General features: G+C 36.8%; 1 protein-coding gene across 2 annotated transcripts in view; it reads left to right on the forward strand.

Annotated features, from left to right (window-relative positions):
* The first annotated feature begins 225 nt into the window (after positions 1–225).
* Positions 226–14,839, forward strand: part of trps1 (trichorhinophalangeal syndrome I) — a 129,541-nt gene continuing 114,927 nt past the window's right edge. Inside the window, exon 1 of one of the 2 annotated variants that reach the window (XM_028461192.1) lies at positions 226–701. The gene's annotated coding sequence lies outside the window, so the exon portion shown is untranslated. Of the gene's footprint in view, positions 702–959; positions 1,199–14,839 lie in introns of those variants that run through there. The other variant, XM_028461194.1, reaches the window with a different exon arrangement.

A 14,839-nucleotide genomic window follows, 5' to 3' on the forward strand; every position in this document is an offset into this window, starting at 1 on the left:
ATCAGAAACGTTTTATTTGCCAATTACAGTTTAAAACAATACAAGGAATGTGACTTGGTAGATGGTGGGGGAAAAACAAAATAATAATAATGTGGCCCTCGGTTCAGATGATAACATGCTTGTGGCCCATGCAGTGATAAAAGTTGCCCATGTGTGGTTGAAGGCGTTACTATGAGATCTGGGTGAGTGATAACAATAAGTGTGTGTGTCTCTTTAAGAGCCAGTCTTCGGGTGGCTTATTGATATTAATAGAGCTGCTGTGTCTTCCTCCTGTGACGTAATGCCCACAGAGCAGCAGAGGTCCTGTCACAGCAAAGCGAACAAACAGTCTGAACAAAAAGAAAAAAAAAAAAGAAAAGAAAAGAGGAGCAGATAACGTCCCTGTGTGTCCTCCTGGTTCGGTTTCCACACACACACCATCATCACCACCACCACCACCGGGATTCTCCTGCTACTGAAAACTGCCCCAGTTCTCGCTCCTCGCTCAGCTATCTCTCTTTCCCTCTCACGCCAAAGAAAAAAAAGAGACAGCCTGGACACAGTCACCCCGTCCGACATCATCAACAAACAACAAAAAAAAGCCCACAAAGAGACGAAGCAGCAGAAGCAGAAGCAGAAGCCACCCAGCCCGCCACCATCTTACCAACCAACCAGGCTGAGAGAGACACAGTCACTGAGGCTACGCTTATTTTGATCAACAGGTAAGAAACATTACAATAAACAGCAGCACACTAACGCGGTGCAGTCGATACAAGCCCGTAGCAGCAGCAGCTGCAACAACGTCCACGCTGTCGCTACCCGCGAGGGCATGATTGATTTTTTTTTTTCTTCTTCTACGTTTTTTTTTTTTTTTTTTTTGGGGTCGGTCTTCGGGAGGAAGTCGCGCGGTTAGGAGGCAAAATATGAGCTGCCAGTGTCTGTCTGCCTGTAGCCGTCAGTAGTTTTACGACGGACGGCAGTGGCACTTATGTAAGTAACTAAGTAAGTAAGTCAGTAAGTAACGGCCTGAGTCGGTGAAGGAAAGGGAAAGACAGGGAGCAAAGCTGAATGAGAGCATGGTCATTTACATTTAGCTCAGGACACCCCCCCCCCCCCCCCAACTAACGCCACACTCATACAAATGGAAGGAGCTGCTTTGATTTAACTTTCAAAGCTTTTACAGCAGCGAAGAAGAAACGCGGAGTGGCTTCACTTTTAGGTTTGTGATTTTCCTTTTCTAACTTTGATTTATTTTATCATTAATATTATTATTATGTCTATTATTATTTGTTCTTATCTTTTTTTTTCTTTTTTTTTTTTTTAAATCGCTGATTTCTTTAGCGACAAAGTGTAACTTGTGTAACTGCCCTCATGTGTGATGTTGTCTTGATAACTTTTTTGTTTTTTTTTAAAAACAAACTTTACCCAAGTTCAGGAAGTTGTTGTTGTTGTCAAATGTTTATTGTTTATGTTTGTATTTCAGTGATTTGTGAGTGTCTCGTGCTCATGGCGCTGTTTTTTTTTTTTTTTTTTATGCACTTCTTGCACATTGTTGGCACGAGCGCGTGGCGGATACGTCTTATCCCTTATCTTGTCTTATCTACGTGAACGGGGAAAGGAACTAATCACCTTCAAGCCTTGCGTGTTTATTTGTTGCTGCTGTTGTCGGATGTTTGGGTGAGTGATGAGTTGCACTCAACTTTGAAAAAAAAAAAAAAAAGCACCCCCTCCTCCTCCTCTTCCTCCTACCCTCCTCCTCCTCTTCCCCTTCCTCACCATTCCATCCTCCTGTTGTAAGAAACTATGATGTTCCTTTGAGATAAGAGAGCTGGGTAGGCATGACAACTGTGTGGGGAGAGCAGAGTATGTGAAGGCAACACAATGAGGCACACACTGCGTTTACTGAAGCCCTTCTTCCTCCAGCCTCAACTCTACAAACTGCTGCTAATGTGTAAAAACTTTGATTTTTTTTCATTCAGCTGATAACCTCAGTGAGGGCTTTAAAAAAAAAAAAAAAATAACAGGCTTCGGGAAGTTTTAAAGTTTCACACCGGCCCTAAACTGGTTTGAACTTGTACTAGAAAACTTATTAAGTAATTAAAAACAATGAAAAATGACTTTAAAAAAAAAAAAAAATCAGGGTTGGGACAATATACAAAGTTCACGAGATGAGACGATGTACGATACCGGGCTCACGATATAGATAGATAGATATTTTTGGAAAGGAAAAACAAAAGCAATTTGAAAGTTAACTTGAACGTATTTGCAACTCAAGAGGAATATGTTAAGATATAGAACACAGACTCATTACGGAACCTGTTCACACTCGCTTTTCCTTAACTTCTTGATTTATGTCTTTATATCTTTGTTTGTTTGCCTTATGTAAAAGTGGCTTTGAGTACCCCCCCCCCCCCCCCCCAAAAAAAAGCGTTATATAATATCGATGTGTTATTATTAGAAATAGAATAACTAATAATAGATATGAGCAATTTCTCCAATTTAATTTGCAGAAGTGACACTGCAAGTAGAACTGTAGTAAAACAATGACCGCACCTTCGCAAAAGTTTAGAATTAAAACCAAATAATGTTATCATGACACAAAATAATCAAAAATAAAACGTCAATCTAGAACAGTCTAGCCCAAATTTAAGACATGGACATGATATTTTTCAACAATGTTAGCATGTCTAGTCTACATTTTCTGGCAGAAATCGAGACTTTTGGACAAAAGACAGGCTCGTTTGGGACGGATGTAGCAGAGATGATAAGGTATGCGTAACTCCTTCACGGTATCGCGATACTACTCATTAGGGCTGAACGATTTTGGAAAATAATCTAATTGCGATTTTTTTTTTTTTTTTTTTTTCCTCAATAGTGTGATTTAATATGCAATTATTTTTTCAAGGGCCTCTTGTCATGTATTTTTCAATGAACACAAGTAATAAATCAATCTGTTAGATTTATTTAAACTTTAAATAAATATAAAAAAAGCACATTATGCAACAATAAAGCAAACAAATCTGTGGCTTTACCTCTTCAACATATCTTCCTGACTTCACATTTCATGTAACATGTAAACATGTGGACTGCACTTCTTAAACACTCTCTGAACTTAACAGGACAGTTTATGAATAAATAAAATAAACAGATATAAAATAAATAAATAAATAAAGCTTACTAATATCCAGTCAGTAACATCACACATACTAAAGTGCAGGAAAAGTAAGGAGAACTAATATCTGCTTTAACCAATTGGACGTTTTTTTTTAGGTAAATCAAACTCCCAACAAACTTTATTACTAAAATAAATAAATGAAAAAAATTTTGCACCCTTTGCCATTATAAAATTGCATTTTATAATATCGCGATAATATCGCAAATGCAATTAATCATTCAGCCTTATCATTGATATACATCTTGTAATGCTTTGATATCGTGATATCTTATCGCACGACATTTCATCCCACTCTTACTTTTCATTTATAAATCTAACCTAAACTTTGTGTCCCAAATGTTAATATTATTTTTGTTGGTCTGCCTTTAAAGATTCATCAAGTCCCGTCCACATCAGAGGGAAAGTCACGCTGATGCTTCTTTTCAGCTCATAAAATACTATTTGGTTTACCTCAAGGAAAACACAACTGATGTACTCCTTAGTTTCTGGTTACGTTTAGTTTTTTTTCCACAATAAAACCTACGAGACCAGAGTTGGATAATGCATAAATCCACTGAATGGTACTAATAATTGTAAACTTAAAACTTAAAAGACAAACTGAGCTAAAGTAATAATACAAATGGAAACTAAATAAAAAAAAAAATACATATATATATATATATATATATACACATACATATATTTATGTTTTTCATAGTTTTTTTTTTTTTACGGACAAACATCCTTTTACTAATGATACTGATACTTTTAAAATGTAGTTTTTATTCATTTTTACCAAAGTCCAAATGTATGTGACGTGTATAGATTTTCCTATAACTTTTTCAATGCAAAAATATACAAAGCAACATTAAAAGATACATGAAAATGACTCCAAAACATATCAGATCACTCCAAAAATAAACAAAATAACCACAAAAACACGGAATTTACAAAAAAATACAGAATAATAATACAAAACCACAACAAATACTCACAAAAGTACTCTAAAAACACACGAGATGACTACAAAAATACGCATTTTCGTCGCTTTGTCTAACGTGGATATTATCCATCAGTCGTCGGATCTTTCTCAAAGCACACATTGGTTATATATGCATCAATCCCTCTCTGTTTGTTTCTGGTTTTACATTCTACTTACAAGAGTACGTCTACTAATATTTGATATATTATTTGAAAAAAGCTGCATGCCGATCCCACTGTGTATCACTTTTTTTTTTTTGAAATCTCCAGCATTCCATACATTGTGTAGTTCAGTATCTTACAGCCTTGTTCGTAGCTGCTATTAAACGTCAAAACAGTTGACAACTTCCTAAAGAGAACCTCTGCTTGTAAAACGTATTCTCGTCTCTGTGTGTGAGACAGCAAAGCACTATTTTTCCTGCCTGTGTGTGTGCGTGTGTGTGTGTGTGTGTGTGTGTGTGTATGTGTGTGTGTGCTACACAGACAGCCATGGCTTTACTCATATGGCTGCAAGATGTGAAGCCTGTGGTGGGACTGGGTTAGAGAGAAAGTTTTTCGAAGCGAGTCTCTGTGAGAGAGAACACATGGAGAGAGAGAGAGAGAGAGAGCGAGAGAGAGGGAAGTCCGAAATGTCCTGTTCAACTAGCTGGAATGTATCTCCTTTTATTTTATTGATGGTTTGATGTTCTTCTAGACATGAGGAACAACTGTAGTGATTTTGTGGGCTGCCATGCATTTGTCCATGGGTGTTTTTAAAGCAGCGCTGTATTTACGAGAGGGAAAGAAAGAGAGAAAGAAAGAGAAAAAAGAAAAAAAAGGCCAGTTTTTTGAGACGAGTGTCAACGGAGGCTCAGGCCATGATGTGTTCTACTGGGTAAAAAACAATAAATACTGGTGATTTCACTAGGAGTTGTTGATTTTGTTGCTGTAATTTGTCAAAAGCCAAAGAGGCTCTTTAAACAGTGACATTTATAATACAAATAGGACGAGTGTAGATAGTGAAATACTGTGTTTTTTTGTTTTTTTTTTAAGTAATAGTTTTAACTAAAATTTGAACAAAGTCTTCATTATGTGGGGAAACATTTAGCATAAGGCATTAATGACATATTGTCACAAAGTTGTGATGAATAGTTTTCCAGGTTTTAACATTTTCCACTTAACAAAAACTTGACTTAAGACCGACCACTAACAAACACAGGATGACAAAAAACTTTTTCAGCCAAGGCGATTTGAATGACTTTACAAAAACGCACTCAAAAACCAAAAAAAAAAAATTGTTGTCTTTCGGTTTGAGGAATTGCGGAAGGGCGGGGACATACTTGTAGGCCTATTAAAGGTAATGTGTTTTCATTAGCTGTAGGTGTGTTTGTACTCTGTGAACTTGTGGGAACCAAAGAAAAGACGTTTTGTTATTCAGTCTATTCTACATCATCAGGATCTTGTTTGATCAATCAGTATTATTCAAAATAAATATTTTTACATTAAACTCTCTGTTTCTGTCAAAAAAAATTATATAAATTGTGTGTTCAGCAGGCAGTGCAACTAAATTTGTTGAAAAAACAACACTTAACCTAAATTTACATTTTGTCAAGGCAAAAAAAAAAAGAAAATTTAAATCAGATGTCAGAATAAGCAACGTTAAACTGTTTAACAAAATATGAATCTTTGGTTGGAGCCCATTCACTTCATTTCTGAAATAAACTGACAGCAAATGATTGACACACACAGTGAAAAATATTTTGAAAGTTTTTATTCATACAAAAAAGTAAACTAGACATGTAAATGCTTCAAACTTTTACTTATATTTATATGACTTTGCCCTGTCTTCTTCCTTTGTGTATTTAAATGTGTCAGCTAATTACACGTATGGGGAAACCTTTCTCAAACACTTTGTCATAAGTGTTCACAGCTGACGGCCAACATCTCAACATGGCACCATTTAGCTCCAGAAGTAGAAAAACCTCTGCAAACAAGAGCCTGAGTGACTCTGTGTTTCCAATGAGCAGCCGAAGATAACATCAATCGGAGTAATCATCCGTTGTTCGTTTCGATAAAGGAAAGCTTCTATTTGTCGTGGGTTGTTCTTATTTAAGAAAAATCCCTTTATTTTTGCTCAGATCTTGGCTCAAACATCTGAGGCGTTCATATATTTTACTACCCCGTATCCTGCCCGACTCATATCTCAAGGAGACAATTGTTTTGAACTTGTTTTACTGTCTGTGCCTATTGTTTCGGCCTCTCTCATTACTTTATATTAGCTGCTTGTAACGTCAGCCATACCAGAACTGAAGCTCATTCTCTTGTTTCATTTACTGGAAGTCAGTCTGGAAAAGAGTGTCTGCTAAATGCCCCAAATGTCATCCCCACTCTGTCTGTGGTTAGAGCAGTCTTGTTTAGGCTTGACTTTGTGTCTAATGTCTTTGGTCTATTTTCGACTTTTAAGTCTGTCTTTTTCGATGGCCTGCCTCCGATAACGAGCACATGGTCTTAGTTTGGGGGTGAAGCGATTCTTTCTCCTTTGGTTTTTTCAGACGTCCTAAATATGGGACCATCCCCCCACCCACACCCCCACCCCCACCCCCTCTTTGATGTGACAGAGTAAAAGTCCTTCTGTCACGATACAGTGGTGGCTTGAAGGTGGTAACACAGCTATAAAGAATCTCCTGTTGCAATACTTTTATCAATTCTCTCTCAACCAAATGACACCTACTTGATTCTCTTTGAGAGCATGACGGGTAAATCTCTCTAAAAAAAAAGAACCAACCTAAAAAACCTTTAATTTTAGTGTATTTTGTAATTTTTTTTGGTGCTGCTGGGCTTTGATTTACATATGTTTCAATCCCTGCACATGTGAGTTTTGACCTTGCCGAAAAGCCGTAAAAGACTTCTTCCAACCGCACTTTTGAATTAATTCCTCAGCTCAACCATGGCCCAATGAACTACCATTTCCACCCCCGGTGCTGTTTTATGACAAGACTTTGTCACATTTACTATCCCCAGTAGTCTTTCATTAGCTCCCAATTGTTGGACAGTTTTGGTCTTTGGGCCCTCGTCGTAAGCTGCAGTTTTGACAAGATATTCAGTGTTAAATCCTCACTTCATTACATACCTTTTCTGCTAAATGACAGGTGTGCTCCAAGCTTTCACCCGAGCTTTACTAAAAGGGTAAAAATCCCGACTCCTGTGTGTCATTAGGAACGATATTTAGCTTTCTAATAAACAGCTGCTGGATCATGAATCAAAAGAATAGAGGCTGCTTTTGGAGGTCAGATTTGTATGAGTAAAACAGACTTTCATGTGTTTTAAATGCTGGTTCAACAAAGATCAGAGGGAAAGTTTTATGAGCCCTGGGTTATTTGTACTGATGGTGCATTGTGAGGGGAGAGTAAACAGTTTTTTTTTGTAGAAACTGTCAGTCAACCCATCCATGCACTGACTCTGAACTAAGTCTGATTTGCAACTTTCATTGTTTTTTATCAAATGCTTTTAAATAGATTTTTGATAGTTTTCATTTCAAACAAGTCGGACAATTTAGGATAGTGAAAGTCTCACGTTTGGAATGACCCAAAACTGGAGTAAAATACTGTTTAATTTGCATCTGATTGAAGTAAAAAAGTCTAACGCTGTCCTTTTTTTAAGCAGTTCATGTGTAATTCTCTTCCCTGATGCCTGAAACAAAGAGGCAAAAAATTATGATGGATGTTTAAAATATAAGTTATTGTATCATTTATTAGGGATGTCCTGATACAACTTTTTCATTTCCGATAGGATACCGATATTGCAGCCTTGCATATCGGCCGATACCGGTATTAATCCGATATCAGCATGAATCATACATTTAAAAAAAAAAATGAAATAGAATATATATATATATATATTTTTTTATTTTATTTAATTAATATATATATATATATATATATATATATATATGTAAATCTGGAAATTTAAATCCGATATTCGTTTTCAGGTTAATATTGTCCCGATCCGATATTGATATCGGATCGGGACAACCCTATCACTTATGATTTGTAACCATACATTTGTGAAAGATTTAGTTTTTATTTATGTTGTCAAAGATTATTTTGCATCTAGGTAAGGAAGAATATAGACTAAAATTTAAATAATAATAATATTTAAAATAACAGGAAATTTGATAGAAATAAAATTGAGAATGTCACACAAATAGTGCGTTTTCTCTTGAATCTTCAATTTTAATTTATTTGTTCTAAATATCTGGAGCCCTTACATTAAATGTACATATTTTAGAAGGAATATAGTCATAATAATTAAATGTACCTTTTGCTTGATTTTTGTAGAATTTTTTTATATTCATTTAAGTAATAAAAATATTTTCTTATACTATTTTAAAAAATATTCGCAACTACTACGGTAGTTAAAAAAAGAAAAAGGAAATCCTCATGGTTTAGGTCTTCTGGCAGTGATATACCTTTTATGCCACACAATCCAAACAAGCTATTTAAACACCAGTTTTCTCATCATTTAAAAAAGGCTGGTAAAAATACATATTTCTATCATTTTGATATTTTTTGTATCAGTAACGTGAAGAAAACGCATTTAAAGGCATCTTAATGCACAGAACACTAAGTTATTGACAACACAAATCACTTTAAATGTATTTTATATATATATATATATATATATATATATATATATATTTATTTTTTTAACCTGTTTTGCATTTAAAATAATAGAATCTACAGCTACAAGTTCGTCCACCAAAGAATCCACTAAACTTCTACCTGTAGCGTGTGCACCTCTGTCCGCTCCAGCGAGCACGGCTTCAGCTACAATTTCCCACGGCTTTCACACACAGTACCCAACCAACAGTCGCACAAACTATGGAAAATGTGACAGTGGCACAAGTGGCATGAATTTGTATGTCATCTACGTTGTAACTAAGTGTCTTCACGTTGAAAGCCTGCAAAGGGCTGCGTGGCTCGCAGATGGAGAGCACAAGTGACATTTCGCTCTGGCACTTTTTTTTCATTTTTTTTTTTGCTTAATTCAGTGAGACTTTTCTCACATAGAAGTGTTGTTTCTCTTTGATCAAGTGAACTATATGGGTAAAAGTTTTCCCAATCGGAAGCCAGAAAATAGTTAATTAATGCTGAACGCAAGAGGGAAAGACCTTTGGTTATACACGGTTAGTGGAATTACATAACATCATGAAACAACATATCTACTTTTTAGTTCCAGATGACCAATCATGTTTCTTTTTTAAATGTTGATTTGTAGTTTAGCATAGCGACAGAGCGAGTTTTCAGTTGAGCTTCAGAACATTACAAATCTATGAAGCCGGTGCACATTTTTCTTTCTTTGTCATCAAGTTAACGCCAATATCACGACGGCTAGCTTGGTTACTGTTAATGCAGGGGTTCTCAACCTTGGGGTTGGGAGACACTGAAAGGGGGTCACCAGATGCCTTTTAGAAACAAAGAAATTAAGCCATTTCAGCCCATTTCTGTTTGTTTTTACCTTTTTCTGGAACTCCAACAAACTTGCCATATTTTAACCAATTTTTTCTTGCCATATTTTTGCTCCTTTTAATGCATTTTTACAACATTATTCTCATTTCAGCCACTTTTCCCTTAACATTTTTCTGCATTTTTTTTCCACTTTCAAGACATTTATGGCACTTATATTATAAACTTTTTCCACTACTTTTCACACTATTTCATGCTTTTTTTTTTTTTGCCAATTTAACCACATTCACGATTTGTCATGACCATTATTTGCCAGTTTAAACTAATTGTTCTTACTTTTTTGTTGTTGCCACCCTTAAGCCAATATTGCCACTTTGAATTGTTTTTACCACTTTTTTTTTAATCTGTTTTTGGCCAGTCTAATTTGCAATTTTTTAACCAATTTCTGTGATTTATAAAATCTCATTTCACCACCTTTTCCACCATTTTTGGTCACATTTAAACCATTTTATTTCTGATTAAAACAAGATTTTACATCTCTAAGATGACTATATACTATGGCCCCAATAATAATAAACTTCCTGGATAACAGTGGATATTATTCAGATAAATATATACATGTGGTTATCACAGATTCATAGAACAATGGACCATCATTTTGCTGACTTTATGGATGGACCCCACAAAGCTCTCCCCTTTATCCCCCTTATAGATGGCCCTGTCTACACATGAGTGTTCTTCAATGTTCAACACCTTCAGGTACAGTGGGGATCCCCGGTTTCTGGCATCTTTATTTTAGGGGTCGCTGGCTAAAAAAGGTTGGGAACCACTGAGCTAATGTAAGAGTCAGCTGAGGTCGACTTCAGATGCTGTCATTTGGGTTTTTATTACAAGGACCCACTTATTCTTTATAGTCGGCTAAATATCAAATCAATCAACTGTACACAGGCACACAGTCATGCAGCCACGAAAACAGTTTTTTTCTGTGGTTCTTTTTATCTGAAAATCATGTCCCAATCCCCCATTTTACTGTAATGTATGCAAGGGTGAATGTCAGTGTACTTTGCACTGCAATCACTGTCAAAACATCCCATTTACGTGTTTGAAAATGACATTTTACGTGTAAATGTGTGCCAGCGTTTGTTTGCTTTTCGTTATTGCTATTGGTTACAATTCAACATCTGATGTGGGATGCTTTTATAAAAAAGAATTGTGTGTTTTTCCGTGTGCCTGTCTCAGGGTCACGAGCGTTACTGCTTTTAAATACGTCGTCAGTTCATGAATGGTTGTATTTGTGTGTGTGAACTAAAGCCGTGAAGGCGTGTAACACATTTTGTTGGGGGGTTGTGAATATGATGATGTGAACGTGTGAGAAAAATGTGTTACTAAAATACACATTTTGTGTAGTTACTATTGTGTACCTGCTAGTGAAAGCTGTGTGTTTATTTTATTTTTCCTTTTGCTTGCAACATGAAGACACACACACACACACACACACACACACACACACACAGACAGCGCGTAATGTATGTATAGCCCCATTAATATTGTAGTCAGGGATCAGGCTAAAACATCTGGCGGCTGTGTAACTTTTCAAAGTAGTCTTTGTCCTCAGAGTGTGTGTGTGTGTGTGCGTGTGCGTGTGTGAGGGCGAGCTCTCTGCTTGCAAGAAGCGCAACTCTTTTTATGGCAACCCGTCAAATTAAAATTATGATTTAGGGAACTGAAACACAGATGTGTTTTTTTTTTTTTTTTTTTTTTAAACATACTGCTTGGCTTGCCACTCAGTTACATTCGATTTCACCAACTTGCTGCTTGTTGCCTATGGCTGTGAAGACTAGTAATGATGAGAAAATACAGATAAGAACTGATTTAAATTCAAGAGTGACCAATCTGGGGTGTTGCGTTGCGTTGCTTGGCCTTGGGTTGATGCTTTTTAGCCTTGTTGACAAGATTGAAAGGTGCTGCCATGGTGATTGTTTTCTATAGGATGTGCTTTATTTGATATAAATGAACTTTAACCCTCAGTGGTGCAACCTTACAGGCTGTGTGTTGATGTCTTTGTGCTCTTGGTTTAGACCACATACACTTTAAGGAAGCTGGGACTCATCTTCTCCTTGCAGCAGTAAATAATGCTTATCGGCATTATTGAATCTGATGCAAGAGACAGTCACAAAACCCATTTGATTTTAGACAGGAAGATTTTTTCTAAAGGAAATAGCTTTGGGTTTGTTAAAAATAGTATTTCCTATATACCATAGAATAATGTTACATCAGAATTTGGTTAAAACCAGGTAATTGCATGAAAAAGAATGGATATGACCTGTTGCAGCGAGCCGTGGGATCAAATTTGTGTGAATGTGTTATTTTTGAGAGCAGTAGTGGCCTGACTTTAAATAAGGAGATTTGTAACCAGAGGGTTTGAATCTGCTGTGGGTCATCACTTTGGGCCCTTGAGCAAGGCCCAGGAGCTACACTGTAACTGCCCTCTGCTCCTCAGGGATGGGTTAAATACATAGAACTAGGGCTGGGCAATATATCGAGCTTCAAGATATATTGAGTTTTCTATTTTGGCAATATTAGCGATAGACCGTTTTTTTTTCCATCAGCCGCAGCCGATGACTGATACGGACTGCCGATTTTCTTGAGCTGATATTTGGAGCCGATACTACTTTTGCTCCCTCAATTTACACCATAAAAATTACACAAAGATGATAACAAATAGAATGAGTCTCAATTTTTTAAAAAAGGAACATTTATTGAAATTAACAAAAGTGAGGTAGAACAAGTAAAAAATATTTCTGCTCTCTGTAAATAATGCAGATCGGTGAACACAGCAGCTCGCGTTGGCCGATGCTGATACACGTAAAAAATGCAAAAATCGACCAATATTATATATATTTTATATTAAAATACTCGTTTTAAGAGTAGCTGCTTTCACTAATTCTTAGAACAGCTTGGAAAACACAGTTAGATTGATTACTGAGTGCTACTTAATCCAGACTTTCCCGTAAACAAGCCACACTACAGAACTCACTCACACATGCTGTCCCTTATTGGAGAAAAACACTAAAGTAGCACATATTGTGCAGCTGTTTGTTAATAATTGTGCCTATGTCGCTTTTTGCATCAGCAAATTTAACCCAGAGTTGTCTTTCTGGTTGTACTTTATTGGAATTAAAATCATCGCTATTTTGAAAATAAATGTGAATTTTGGTCCATATTGCCCAGCCCTACATAAAACTACTGTAATTTCATATTGTGTATATAATATATATGACAATAATGTAATCTTATTGGACCAAATCAATGGTACCAGTGGATGCTCTTTTTTTCCCCATTTTAAAATTTCCTAAATTCCGTTTCAGAGTTTAACCATTTTAGCATCAGTTTACCCTTTTGTGCTATGTTTCCAAATAATTGAGTAAACTATTGTTAATAATTTAATGTTTCTCTGCTGTATTTGCGCTGAATCCATGGTCTGAAATCACACGAGATATTGCACAAGATTTGATGTCTGTTTACTAAAGTTGCTACACATTAGACCACCTGTTTTACAATGGAAAATTGCGTGTAATTGTTTAATATTGTCCCCAAACTTGCATGTCATATTTTATTAAAATAAACAAATAAAAACACAACAATATTGCCATATCTGTTTCAGTAAGTGAATTCCGTTATTTCCATCTGTTTTTCGTAATCCCGGAAAAAAGGAGCCCTTATGCCAGTTTTCCAAGAATCCTATTGATTCACACACTCAGGTGTGTCACTGTTTGCTCGAGCACACTTATCAGTATCTGTTTGCCAACACAGATGTTCTCAACCGGTGCGTTGGAATCCAAAAAGTTGGTCCGCAGGCCTGTTTTCAGTTGGTCATAGATTTAATGAGTCAAATTATAACAGTGGTAAATGTTTTATGTCAAACAGCAGCCTGTTTTCATTTAACTTTGTCATATAATTTAGAAAATTTCACAGATTTGTGTCGGTTTGATTCTTTATGGGTTGATGTTGGATTCTTTCCAACCTGGTGCTACATATGATACCATACATGGAATAAATCAGCAAGTTTCCTCCCATTGGTTGATATGTTTTATAATCATCATAAAGAAGTCGTTTGTCTCTTATCTGGATCACTCAGCACATCAGCAGTTATCAGGTTCTTATCACTGATAAGTTGGCAGCAGTGTGTTTTTGAAGTGTCGGCCATTTGTTAAAGAAGTGGAGGAATGGATGCTCGCTGGAGGGAGGGAGTGAGGGAGGGGAGGTTGTTTGCTTTTTTTGAAATGGAAATGAGGGGGCACACATCTGGGGGTCTTTGAGACTTTTGTGGGGAGAGACTAGGGTAGAGAAGTGGGTGTCAGGGGCCCACAGTCAAAAGTGTGTTTGGGTAGACGGGGGTAGGGGGGTCAATGGAGAATGGACAGAAGGAAAGAAGAGGCGCTTGGTGTTTTTCAGGGTGAGATGGATGAGATAAGGAACGTTAGGATGAGGGGCTGGGGGAAGTCGGATTCTGATTGGGGAGTGACAATAAGTCAGGAGGAGGCACAGGTGGTGACGGGGGGGGGCTAAACGGAGGTGATGTGTGTGTGCGCGCGCACACACATCATGTGATCATGTGGTGTGTGTGTGCGCGCGCGGTGGAATAGCACAGTGGGAGGCATGGCGTTCTTTTTCTTTCGGGCTTTTTTACAGCTTCACATGCAAGTTAGTGTCCCTTTTCTTCAGAGGGTGATTTCATTTGGCTCCGAGTCGCGCTTTTGCTCTTTCTTTCATTTCTGCTATCGACTTAAGTCACAGAGTGAGTTAAACCACCAGATTAACTCTGCCTCTCATATAAAAAATCATGATTTGGAGTGTAACCGACTGTTCTTTTGGCTGGCAAGTCCACAAAATTGGGACTGATGGTGGTCACTCCCTCTGTTGCTGTTTGTTGTTCCATCAGTAGTTTTTATTCAGACCCAAACAGACTTAGCTTTTATGTTCATGAGCTATTGGGAGATATTGATTTTATTAGCAGGGTGTGGTGCAGACTTGATGATGTCTATTCATGTGCATTCAGAATGTGCTCCTGGTATATTTATAGCATGTGTTAAAGACTTCATACCAGCATAGGCAAGTGGCGGCCCTCGGTCTAGTTTTGTGCGGCCCCCAAAGTAACGCACAAAATGACTCAAAAAGCACTCAAAAATGACAAAAATAAATACACAAAAGAACAACAAAACTACACAAAATGTTCCCCAAAACACATAAAATACACAAAAGGACAACAACAAAAAAGCAA

This window comes from Gouania willdenowi, chromosome 11 (genome assembly GCF_900634775.1).
Source record: "Gouania willdenowi chromosome 11, fGouWil2.1, whole genome shotgun sequence".
NCBI lineage: Eukaryota > Metazoa > Chordata > Actinopteri > Blenniiformes > Gobiesocidae > Gouania > Gouania willdenowi.